Here is a 13,984-nt window from a genome sequence, read left to right as displayed (position 1 = left end):
TCTGTCTCTCTCTGTCAAAAAAACAAACAAACAAAAAGCAACCAAAAAAAAAACAAGAAGGAAAGAAAGAAAATAAAAGAATAAAAAAATAAGGATTATGTGCAATCCTTTGTTTTAATGATAGAAGTAAGAGCAATTTGTAAGATATACTATAGTTTTATTTCACTTTTAAAATTAATTAGATCTATTTTATTATTTTTGTTATAACTTCAATTAAGTTAAATTAATTCATTCAGTTATTTTTGAGAATAATCTTGTTTATTTTGTAATAGTTTTTATCAGTTAAAAATAGATTTGTATATTTTTATTGTACTAGTGTAGGTAATATAGTGTAAATCTATATATTTTTTAATTTCTTGATTCTTTCATCTGTTCTCTATTTCTTATTCTCTGAAAATTCACTAATTATTAAGAAAAAATATCAGATTATTTTTAATTCTGCAGTCCTTATCCTATAAGACTGCAACTATTGTTGAGAAAAATAAGAATTTCAATGACACTAAATGATATTATGATCTTGCAAATCTATTTAAATCTTTTTTAAAAATGTTTTTAACTACCATATTTATTTTTTATTCTGTTATAATCCATTAGTGTTTTTTCTTTTTTTTACATTTTTATCAGTTTATTATGCACAAATTCTCTAAAACTTTACTTTCTCATTTATATTCTCACCTTGGTGCCGTAGTTAATGGTGTGACTATTAATTTGTTTTGTGACTCCACACTTCTCTGTTTTTTTCTGTATGTTATTGTTATACCCTGTGTTTCTAAAAGAAAAGTTCATGGATATTAATCTTTAGTAATTTTTAACACATATATTTATGATGATGTAAAGTAGAAGCATTTATTGGAAGTATAAATGGGCTTCTGTTCATCTTTGTGACATTTTCTAAAAATGGAAAAATTTTGTAAAGGTTATTGATTGGGTTGAAGTGAAATCAGTGAATCTGTTGTAAAAATCATACTTTATATTGTATAATCGTTTTATGAAATGCACTGACCAATTTCAAGGTTTAAAAAATGAGAATCAAAAACAATCCTACATTTGTTTAGAAGTGTGCAGAATGTGTTAGATAAATCAATCAATACCTAATTACTAGTCTGCAGCCTTCTCTATCCTAATGCTCAGGCTTTCACAGTGATAAACCACCTGCTGCGTGACCTAGTGCTTTTGTTCTGACAACGCTTTAAAGGGACTGCTAAAAACCTGGCAGTAACTCCGTTATTTCAAGAGAAATAATTTTCCAAGAGACTTATTTGCACACATGTCCAAGTAAATATAAAAGAAGTTCATGAGTGAATAAATGTACAAGGCCAAAAATCTCTAAAGCTATATAAAGTAAGTGAAATGCGATTGTTTAAAAACATTACTTTCTCATTATAATTAATGGAGAAAGTTTAAGGATACTAGTTATAAATGTATACATCTCTCTCTGTGTCGGTTGGTTGATGGGTTGAAAAGCAGTTATAATTATTATATTTGCTCCAACCTCAGGGTGATAATCACACAACACTAAAGGGTCTCAGTGGTTCTCTTAGTGATCCCACCAAAATATAATTTTAAAAAGTGATTTTAAGATTTAATATTATGTTCTTCATTCACTGTTATCTGTCACAAGAATGGCCACTGCTGGGCTGTGAATAGAATTCATGTATTAATAATCTATAGACATTTAATTTCTTATTTATCTACTAAACAAGATAAATGCATACTCAGGTTATTTAATTAGAAGACAGCATTTTTCTTTTTCTTGAAATTATATAATATGTGCATGTGAAAGAGAACTTTGGGGGTGGGATAAAAGAATGCATCATATGAACATTTTCTTCTCTTAAAAGGTTTGAAATTTAGGTCCTGGCCATTAGGCTCAGTGCATAGAGTGTCAGCCCAGCATATGAACATCTCAGTTTTGATCCCCAGTCAGGGCACACATGAGAAGTGACCACCTGCTTCTCTCATGCCTCTCTCTTCCCCTCCTTTCTCTCTCCTTCTCCCACAGCCAGTGTGGCTCGATTGGTTTGAGTACATGCCCCAGGCACTGATGATAGCTTTGTTGGTCTGAGTCAGTGGTTAGCAAACTCATTAGTCAACAAAGCCAAATATCAACAGTGCAACAATTGAAATTTCTTTTGAGAGCAAAATTTTTTAAACTTAAACTATTATATATAGGTAGGTACATTCCTTATTGAGGTAGTGCCCACACATGGTACTTTGTGGAAGAGCCACACTCAAGGGTCCAAAGAGCAGCATGTGGCTCACGAGCTGCAGTTTGCCGACCAGGGGTTTGAGTACATTAGCCTTAGGTGCTAAAAATAGTTCAGTTGATTCAAGCATCAGGTCCAGATGGGGTTGCCAGGTGGATCTCAGTCAGGGTGTGTGCAGTAAGTCTGTCTCATTATCTCCTCTCCTCTCACTTAAAAAAGAAGTTTAAAAATTTTTTACTGATTAATGTCACAAAAATGTGTTACATGCAAAAATTGTGAATCAGAATATCCTCCATGTAGATCTTACATTAAAATCTCAAGAAAACTACTATATTTCCCCAAGTATAAGATGCACATACTTTCAAAAAATTTGGTGTCTAAAAACTAGGTGTCTCTTATACAGTGGTTGTGGCATTTTAAATGCCATAGATGGAACTGAGAACCAGGGAATATATGAAGACAGTGATTCATCATAGGACTCAGATGAGGATAAGCTAATGAATGGGAGTCTTGACAGTGATGAGGAGTTATATGAATTTTATGATGAATAAAACTTGAGTTCAATAACTTTATGTAATACTTTATTTTTCAAATTTTGGGCCTCCAAATTAAGGTGCATTTAATATATGGAAGTGTCTTATACATGGGGAAACAGTATTTTTTATTTTAAAAGCTATGCTAAAAATTCAGATGCATTCTGAATGGTCAGTGACACAATATTTGGTATCATTGTTTGTGTTATATTTTTGAAATGCCAACTATATCTACATTTCCTTTAATGTTTTATAAATTTATTTTTAGATTTTTTAATTCATTTTTAGAGAGAAGGAAAAGAGAGAGAGAGAAAGGGAGAAAGAGCAGGAAGCATCAATTCTTATATGTGCCTTGACCAGGCAAGCCCAGGGATTCAAACTGATGACCTCAGCATTCCAGGTCAACGTTTTATCCAATGGGCCACCACAGGTCAGGCTAATGTTTAAAGTATTTTATTTAAGTGTCCTTTACTGTTGGGAGAAGGTTGTCCTCCTTAGCAGTGATTACAATTTTTACAATGTAACTTTTGTCATTAATTACTTCAAATATTAATTGTATTACATTAATTTGGATTTATAAAGATTTTTTTTCCAAAGTCATGTAACTTCATTTTCAATTCAGTCAGTTACAGCCTCCTTGATACATGTTATATCATGACCTTAAAAAGTATATAGTCTGACATTACTGAGAGTAACAATGTAAATTATTCCCTGAAATTTAATCCTGTTTACTGGAGCGATTTTTAAGTTGTGAGTTACCTCTGGATATCCTCTTGTGGTACAGATTGTTCCATTTGAGCATGTTGCTTTTTTGTTTGTTTCATTTTACTTATTTTTCAATGAAGAGAAGTTTAACCAAACCCAGAATTTAATTACTCTCAGGTAATGAGGAGACTGCTTTTCCTGGTCCTCTGAGATCTTGTTTCTCAGTGTGTGAACTGAAATGGAGATTGATTCTTCAGCTTCCACTGCAGTTTTCAGGATCCTTAGACTTTGATCTTATGTCACTTTGGTGAAACACAGTGAAATAAGCTCTGACAGCTCTCCACTTTGATTAATTTTGAAATTCATATAAACTGGGTACATTATTTTATTGGAGCAGGGTTTAAAATTTTATGCCAGCCCTATAACCAAGGTAGCAAGGTGAACTCCTCCTTTGAAACTATTGCTATACCATAAACATCTGCAATTGTTTTTTTTTAAAGACAAAAAGAGTGCTCACCTATTGCAAGGTATCAGAATCTAAAATCAACCTCCCCCTACCTTTCAGTTGTTTTTAAAGCTCCCAGTTATTACTGTTTATAATTGTTTAGAAGGAAATCTTTGGTCATAAGAGGATAATGTTTCTGATCACTATAGACAATAGTTTTAAAGGACATGCCAGAAAGTGTGTGTGTTTGTGTGTATTAGAATAGGTTGTACTTCTCTAATACAGGTGTCTTTGGACTGCTGTAACAAAATCTCAGAGACTAGATAGTTTATAGACAACAGATATTTGTTTCTAATAATTCTGAGGCTAGGAAGTCCAAGAGCAGGGTGCCCACATGGTTGGATGAGGGCTTTATTTCTGGTTCACATTATTGAAGGAACTAAAGATTTCTCTGGGAACTTTTTTCCAATTCTATCCATAGGGCCCCACTCTCATGAACAATTCACCTCTCAAAGGCCTCATCTTCTCATTGGGTGTTAGGATTTCAACATATGACTTTTGAAGAGATACTAATTTCAGACCATAGCAATACACATAGCCTTTTTAATGTTTTTTTTTACATATTATACACATAGACACACACACATATATATGTCAATATGTATATAGTTTATATATATACATATTTAATATACATATATATGCATAATATATATAGTTTATACATATATACATAATAAATATATTTATATACAATTATCCTAATATATGTAGGCATATATTTATGTACACATGTATATGTAATGTAATTATCTATCTATCTATCTATATATATATGCCCTGACATAATGCAAGTATGTATATTTTGATGTGTATGTGTACATGAGTGTGTGTACATTTGCAAGTATGTGCTTTGCATATGATTAATCTGTTTATTGTAAGATGTATGCATAATGATTGTCTTTTTGTTATTGTTATTGATATACCAAATATAATATTCTCTCATCATCAGTCATAAAATATTTCTTTTTCTCCATAAATATGTTTCTCTGAATTATAAATAAAACATGCTTCCTATTGGTAAAAAAAGTGAATAAATTTTATTTTGAAATTATAGATACTAAAAGGCTCTTTTTTTTAAGTTAAAGATAGTGGTGTCATGGACTTTTTTTTTATTTGCACTCATTCAGTTCTAGTAATCATAATAAAATAGATTGCCAACTATAGTTGTCAGTCCTGGTATACTTAATGCTGTCTCACTCATGCTTCTCTCCCAACGGTGCTCATCTCCACGTCATCGATATTAGGCAGAGTAGACACAATCTGAACTTTCTTTCAAAGACAAGTTCTTATTGGGCTTTTGTCACTTAAAGGCTTTTTTAATTATGTTTCATTTGCATGTTAGAAGTTATTTTAACATTTCATGAGTTCATATTTCTGGATTTTTCTCTATTCCTAGAATTTCTGCTTGAAAACCACTTAATTTTTCTTTTGTTCATCTCCTTCATAGAACATCCTGTGAAAAGCAGCTGATAGGCCATGGCACAAACTACCAGCCTAACTCTTTCTTGTCACTTCATCTGGCATGTCAGATACAGTTGAACATGAATCTTCCTTCAAGTAGGCAACTATTTAACAACATTTTTTCACAAATATTTAGAAAATTTTTTTTCAAAATTTGATGATTAAGAAGACTAGCGAGCAAGTCTCAGTTCTCTAGTCTTCTTACCTTTGGTCTCTGTTTCCTTACTGTCTGTCATTTTACCACTGATTTAAAGATATATATTTAAAGTAGATGTGATGCCAATAGTCCTACTTAATAATATAGTTTTCTATTAGGATGGGGTACTTGTAATATACAACTTCATAATAAACGTAATTTAATGCAATAGAAATATACTCCTGACTGTCATAACAATTCAAGGGGTATTTTATAGGCAGCTTTCAAATCATTAATTCCCTCAATCTTGTGTGTCCCATGTTCTCCAAAACCGGTGATTTCTATTTTTTCCCCCCTGCAGATAGGGAAAGAGAATGAGTATACTATGGGAAAGATTTGTATAGGGAAGACATGGGAGGTTCACCTATCACTTAGGCATACATTCTGTTGACCAGAACTCAGGGAAGTGGCCAAGGCTCACCGTGAAGGCATCACATAATGTGGTTCGTTCTGCAAGTTCTTGAAGAACATGTGGCTTCAGGAAGAATATTGAATCACCTAGCATAACCCATAAAAGGAATTATATTTAAATAAAAGTAAAATATTTTAAGATGCAGAGATAATTACAGTGATCACAATTTGACAATTTATCATAAAACTTGCTGTTGGACAGTCATTAGAAATTAATGCTTATATTTTATCTAATATTTTAGGCTACCTGATTATGTCATTGCTCGCTCTGTCTGTGTAATTAGTGCAGCATTTAGTCTTTCTCCTGATCAGTTTATTGAGCTATATTTTGCACTTGGGCTCTTAATAAAGCAGCATTTGTAGAGAATGGCTGTTAAAACAGCAAAAGTCTGTGTGCAGAGAGGCACTTATATTCTGCATATTTGGTTGTGCATGTGTCTATAATACACAAACCTAGATTTGCAAAAAAACTCTTATTGTTGTAAATCTTCCTATCAGATGTTATCAAATTATTATATATTCAAAATATTATATATTGCATAAATTAACTCAGACTTTTCCAAATGGAAGTGCCTTAATTTAGTTCCAACATTGTATCCAGGATATATATAAAAAACCTCTTGACATTTGTTTTCTTGAAGTCCTCAGAACATGCAAGCTTGTGAAGCCAGACTGAAAAGTATTCTATTGTGTAGCAGCAGGTCTGAACTCTCCAACCACAGAGTTCTCTCCCTTTTCTGAGTCACTGAAGTCTCAGGGCCATTTGGGGATCTATTATATTGAAGCATTCTTCATGAAAAGTAATTTATATATATCAGAATTTTTATATTCAATTTCCTATTGGGAGATAGCTCAGATATTTACTTAATTATAAATAAATGGGAAGCAGAGAGAAATAGAAAGGCTATGATGCAGATGAGCAGTGACAAGTGAAATTTTTAAGAGGTTTAGTGACTATTGCTACTCTGAGACATCTCTGTGAATTGTCCCGACCCCAAACTGTCAACCAGAGCATAATTTCAATGATCAGGAAGAAAATGTAGTGGGGATTGATTTTATACTGCAGTACGCAAAATTTGGTTTTTAGTTTCTCCAATCTTAGACTCCCTATTGTAAGGAAAATGGCCTTTCGGCAACAGAGTCACACTTTGCTTTGTAGTTCTTTTCTATTTCCAGTGATATACATTGCAATCAAGTTTACTCTTTTCTTGATATAGTTAAATTCATCAGAAATAGGCAAAAATGCTAGCATTCCATAAGTTTACAATGTTCCTCAAAACTGCATAGTTTTAGAGGAATTCCACAATTTTACCCCACAATACTAGTAATTTTGTCACTGCTATCCCAACGTGTAAGGGATTTACCATCTTGTAAACAAAATACGCACATTCCTGTTTTCTCTGAGAGGTTAACTGTAGCCCTATTTGTACTGTTTTTAATGTCTAGCTAAAAACTACAGTAGTTGAGTTGAATGGAATAAAGTTTTACTAAGAGTCATTTAAAAATGAAGAATTATTTAAAGTTACAGTATGCTTATTATTAGAAAATAATATAAAGACCTCCTATGCAACAAAACATTGTAGTAAGTGTAGTGGGGAGACCATCAAGGTTGAAAAATTCTCTCTGTCCCTCTCTCTGGGCTAAAGTGTTCATAGTTTTGTTCTTTTTTTTTTTCCTGCATATTTTTCTTTTCATTCTTCTCTCAACAGACTGACTTCATATGCTTTAGCTTTTATTGCATATGGTCGAAGATACTTTTCACTTATTTTTTATAGTATGGCAACTCTCAATTATAATAATGATCCTGTATTTTCTAGATAAGTCTTTGTTGGGCAGATAAAATGTATTATGCTCACTTTGTAAAAGATAATGCTGCCCACGTGGAGGCCATTACCCAGGTGATATTAATGTGTGTTGGGGGCAGGCAGGATCGTTGTAGCCTGGGGCTTGGTTTTGGGATTAAGCCTTTCCCACCCTTTTTGATGTGGGGTGGTACAATCCAATCATTCCTCAGAGAAGTGACTTTGTATTAGAGACTTCCCTATTTTGTATATTGGATTAGAGGTTGTGAAGCTACACTATAAAATGGGGGCAGAACAAGAGCTTGCGCTCTTGGTTCCTGGGATGATTAGCATGAGAGAGCAGAGGGAGCAGAGCAGAGAGCAGCAGAAAGAGGCCATGTGGCCAGGAGAAGCAGCCAAGATGGCGGAGTGCTGAGTGAGATGCCAGTTTGTGTAGAGAGAAGGAAGGAGATGGGGAACTGAGGAGAATAAGGCTGGTGAGCTAGAAACCTTTGATTCTAGGAAACTCGGATAAGTCAGTGGCTTTGTGAGCACTGAATGTGAGTGGGTTTTGGAGCCCAGTGTTTGTTTTTTACTTGCCCGCCGGGTGCAAGCTAGAATTAAAGATGACAGCCCATCAGTTCTTGGCTCCATTGTTTCTTTACCGACTGTCCGAATCCAATGTGAACCTGCATGGGCCGGGCGGCTGTAATGGTGGCCCTGGCCATGGCTTCTGGCTTTACAGTCTTATATCTCTGTTGTTGAAAAATCTGGGATACTAAGTCAAAATTTCAAATTCTTTGCATAAAAATAGGATGTTCTCACACAGTATTTTAGCATATTCGTGTTTTCAGGTGAGCCACTTATTGGTCATGTGTGCACATGTGATAAAGGCCGTCTGTATCTAGGGGGCTGAAGGAAAGTGCTCAGAAGAACAGTGAATACTCATATGCACTATAATCACACTTCATGCAAGGGTTAATCATATACAGCTATTAGCTTTCTAATTGCCTCTTAACATATTACCACAAACGAAGTGATTTAAAACAACACAAATTGATAATGTCACAGTTCAGACTCCAGGTAGGGTTCAACGGTATTCTCTGCTCTAATCTCATCCAGCTGACATAAGTATGTCCGCTAGCTACATTCCCACCTGGAATTTGTGGATCTTCTCCAAACTCATGCAGATTATTGGCAGATTACTCATTTCCTTGTAGTTGTAAAATAAAGATCCCTGGTCTCTTGCTGGCTGTTGCCCAGAGAATTCTTTCAATTCCTACAGGTTCTTCTCATTTCCTTGCGATATTACTCCCTTTAATCTATAAATCCCACAATAAGAGTATCTCACACATCACATCTTTTTAATTTCAGGAAGGGCCAATCCCATTTGAAGGCTCATCTGTATAGGTCAGACTAAATAAAATAGATACTCTTTGATTAACTTAGTACTTTAATTACTATTAGTGTGTTGGTGTGTGTGTGTGTGGGGGGGTGATGTAACAAACATTTTTTATTGAATAAGAAGAATTCATTATCATCTTATCAATAGTGGATATATACCCAGTGTAAGATAAAGGTGTTATGAATAATATTTTTAAGTTAGTAACTTCCTTTTAATTTTTTTAATAGTAAATTTTTAAAGATGGAAGTTGATAGATACATGAATTTACCAGGAATTACAACTGCCCTTTTGCTGTTACTCTTGGCTGCCTCACCCAACCCTTAATTACCAGACAATCGCCCCTGGGACAGAGGGGTTCCAGGAAGCTGGTCAACCGCTCCAAAATGGAGTATTGAAAAAGCCGAACATACTGGCACACTCTTGCTTGAGGCTAATCGCCAACACTATAAAATTTTGCCTCAGTCTATTTTGGGGGCCCTTCTTTTGGAGCAGTGCCCCAGCAGGTCTTTCTCCTCTAATAAAGCCTGCACACCTGGAGTTTGAGTGCCGTCTCATTCTTACAGATGTTTTGAATTTTGAAGTTCTACTTATCAGTTATTTTCTTTGGTGGTTGGTTCTTGTGGTTTTCTGTATAGATCTTTGATTACACCAAGCTTGTAAAAATAGTTTACTATTTTTTTTATTCAACATGCTATAGTTCTGTATTTACATTTAACTCTAGTGTTTATTTAGAATTAATATGCATATAATGTGTTTAAAATGTGGGGAATTCTACTTTTTTATTATAATACTATTTTTCTCTAGCACATTTTGTTAAAAAAAAACACTATTCTGTCCTCCATTGAAATACCTTGGAACATTTGTAGAAAGTCCATTGGACATATTTTGTACATCTCTAGATCTGTGTATACTTTTGTTCTACAAATCTGTATTTTATGAAGAAATACCAGAATGCTTGATTACTTTAGCTTGTAAATATTACAAGGTGATATAAGTTCTCCAAATTTATTATCCTTTCAAAATTATCTTGACTATTCAAGATCTTTTACCTTTTGACATAATTATAGAATCAGCTTATCTATTTACTCAAAAAAGCTCTGCTTGGATTTTTGGGGGGGAATGGATTTCTCTGAATATATAGATTCTTTTGAAGAGAATAAACATTAACTGTAGTGGGTTGTTGGTTCATAAACATGGTATACATCTATAATAAATTAGGTCTAGATCTTCATTAACATCTCTGAGCAATGTGTTGCAGTGTTTATAAGTGTAAAGGTTTTCTTTATCTTGATTCAGATTATTCCTAATTATATTTTAATACTATGTTAAGTTTAGCTTTTTAAATTTAATGTTTCAAATATTTGTAATTATATAGAAAGCAAAATAATTTTGTCTTTTATCATGTGACCTTATTAAATTTACTTCTTAATTTTAGTAGTCTTTCTATAGATTATTTCCGATTTCTTTTATATTCATAATTATCCCGACTGAATAAAATCAATGTTGCTTCTTTCTTTCCAATTAAGTTGTATGGAATTTTCCCCTTGCTTAACTCACTAAGACTAGCAGCAATATGTTGTATATGAATAATAAGAGTAGACGTACTTTCTTTTTTTTCTTCCATAGGGGCAAAACATTTACTCTTACACCATATTCATAATGACATAAATTGTAGGTTGTTTTATTGACAAACTTAATTGGCTTTTAAAATTCTCCTCTATTTCTCGCTTCCTAAGAATATTCATGAATGAGTATAGAATTTTGCCAAAATATTTTATTTAACATGGTCATATGGATTTTCTTCATTATTCTGTTAACATGAAAGTTGCACTGTTATTTTCTTCAAATATTAATCTTGCATTTTAGGTCTAACCATGATTAATTAGTAATAATTAATTCATCATCTCTGTGTTTAGATATATTTTAGGGTACTTTCTAAAGGCATTTTCTATAGTATCCTCAATAATAAGTTAAGAAATTTTGAACTATATCAAAAGGTCTGATTTAATGTTTTTAATATTTCCTTGATTTATCAGATTATTAAGAATACTGTTTGTTGATCATTTATTTCAAAACCAGTCAATTTGGAAGTAATTTTTGTAGTATATTAAATTTGCTACCAAAGATGACTTTATTTTGTAATATTCACCACTTATAAATATTGAGCCAATTAAGATTCTGGTAATAAATTTAAACATTGGTATATTGCTCCTATAAGCTGTAGCTTTTTTCTTCTATTATGATAAAGAAAACATGTTTTTTTCTTCTTATTTCCAATATAACTTTGATATTCATTTTTCATTTAGCTTAGTCCATTTTGATCATGGTATTTTTTGTCTCATTCATGTATTTAATAAATATTTAGATATCAATATTTGAAATATAATTTCTTAGAACATCTCTGTGATTAGGTAATTACTATGTATGCATTTGCTTTCCTACTAATTGTTTCTCTGCTATATCCATTGCATTCAGGTTGAGGCTATGTGAGAAATGCTGAAAATAAAACAGGAAACACAAAGGGTGATGATTCTGGGAGAAGCATTTTGGTGAAATTTGGGACACTCGTGGCTTCTTTACTTCGGCTTTATCTTTAGATATTTTTATATTTTTTTCATAATTTTAAGCAAAAATCAGGGATAGTAATGAGTATAAGCTCTTGATGAGAAGAATACATGTGTTATCTGTCCTGTCGTCTCCCCTCAGAAATTGCCCTGTCTTTTGCTTGTGTAATGAAACATACTCCACAAGTGGCAGGATGAAGCATCTACGAATGTATAACTTTTGGTAACTTAACTCCTTTTTTTTTTAATTTAATGCTAGGTTTTCTTCTATTTTGGGAACTTTTAAAATAAAGTCAAATAAAAAATATTTACATTTGTCAAATTTAAAAGTGTTTTACAATTGTATTTTAAAGTTTGAAGGGAATATTACTCATGCTCTTATATTCTTTATGTTCCTCAATGCCAGCTTTTAAATAGGTTAACATTTTATCTATACTTCTAATGTGAAAATATTCTATATATATAATCATTAAAAAGCACTTCATTATTTTCCAAATTTATGAAGGAACCATTTGGGATATTACAATCTTGTTGGAAGTTCAGATATACCTATAATTAAGAAATTCACATAAAAGTTCACTTACCTTTTTTATATATAATATTTTGACAGCTTCTGATCAATGGTTCACATTACTATAGTAGTTATTTTATATTTTATCCTAAATTTTTAGATAAGTAATAATCTCAAAGTAAAATTATATAGGTCTATTATTTGATTGTTTTTTAATAACTATTGGCAACAATCTATTTGTAATACAAACTGTTCTCTATTTGGGTGAATATCCAACTATCATTTAGCATTTCTAACAAATTAAAAGATACTTTCAGTGTGTTTCGGGTACATAGATAGTTACATTATGTATAAATATATACAAGTTTCTTAATATTTGCATGTTAATTTGAATATAATTTAGTGTATACAAAATTAGTTTCCTTTGTCCATGTCTGCATTTTTTATAAAATGATTTATTATTTTATATATTTAAACTCTCAAACCTGTTTTAGTGAAAGGTAGTTTAACCAGACAACTTGGATCAAAACAGATCAATTTTGAATGAATGAGGAATGTAAAGAAGCAATGATATAACTAATAACGCAAATGTGAATATATACAGTGTGTCTGTAAAGTCATGGTGCACTTTTGACCGGTCACAGGAAAGCAACAAAAGACGATAGAAATGTGAAATCTGCACTATATAAAAGGAAAATCCTCCCAGTTTCTATAGGATGATGTGGCAGCATGTGCACATGCACAGACGATGATGTAACACTATGTATACAGTGGAGCAGCCCACAGCCATTCCAGTCGAGATGTGTACGGTACAGAGGAAAGTTCAGTGTGTTCTGTGGCTCGTTAAATTTGAATCCATGACCAAAGTGCAACGTGAATATTAGCATGTTTATAACGAAGTGCCACCAAATAAAAATAACATTACTCGGTGGGATAAGCAGTTGAAAGAAACCGGCAGTTTGGTGGAAAAACCCTGTTCTGGGTAGGCCATCAGTCAGTGATGAGTCTGTAGAAGCTATACGGGCTAGCTACCTAAGGAGCCCTAAAAAATCTGTGCATGAGCCCACTTTGAACTTCACTGAATAGATATGAAACTGGGAGAGTTTTCCTTTTATTTGGTGCAGATTTAACATTTCTGTAATCTTTTGTTGCTTTCCTGTGACCGGTCAAAAGTGCACCATGACTTTACAGACATACTGTATATTTTAAACTCCATGTGATTAAATTCATAAAATAAAATTAAAGCTTTAAAAAATGTTTTCTATGTTCAAGTTTAGGTTATGAAATATGTTTGTTACTTTTTTTTTACAATTGCTATACCTGAGATGCTTATCTCTAGCTTGAAAATATTTTTGTAAAGTTTTTGTTTGTTTGTTTGTTTTTTTGTTTTTGTATTTTTCTGAAGTTGGAAATGGGGAGGCAGTCAGACAGACTCCTGCATGCGCCCGACCAGGATCCACCCGGCATGCCCACCAGGGGATGATGCTCTGCCCATCTGGGGCGTTGCTCTGTTGCAACCAGAGCCATTCTAGTGCCCGAGGCAGGGGCCACAGAGCTATCCTCAGCACCCAGGCCAACTTTGCTCCAATGGAGCCTCAGCTGTGGGAGGGGAAGAGAGAGACAGAGAGGAAGGAGAGGGGGGAGGGGTGGAGAAGCAGATGGGCACCTCTTCTGTGTGTCCTGGCTGGGAATCGAACCTGGG

Source organism: Saccopteryx bilineata, chromosome 6 (assembly GCF_036850765.1).
Source record: "Saccopteryx bilineata isolate mSacBil1 chromosome 6, mSacBil1_pri_phased_curated, whole genome shotgun sequence".
Classification (NCBI taxonomy): domain Eukaryota; kingdom Metazoa; phylum Chordata; class Mammalia; order Chiroptera; family Emballonuridae; genus Saccopteryx; species Saccopteryx bilineata.
Note: the sequence above shows the minus strand (reverse complement) of the source record.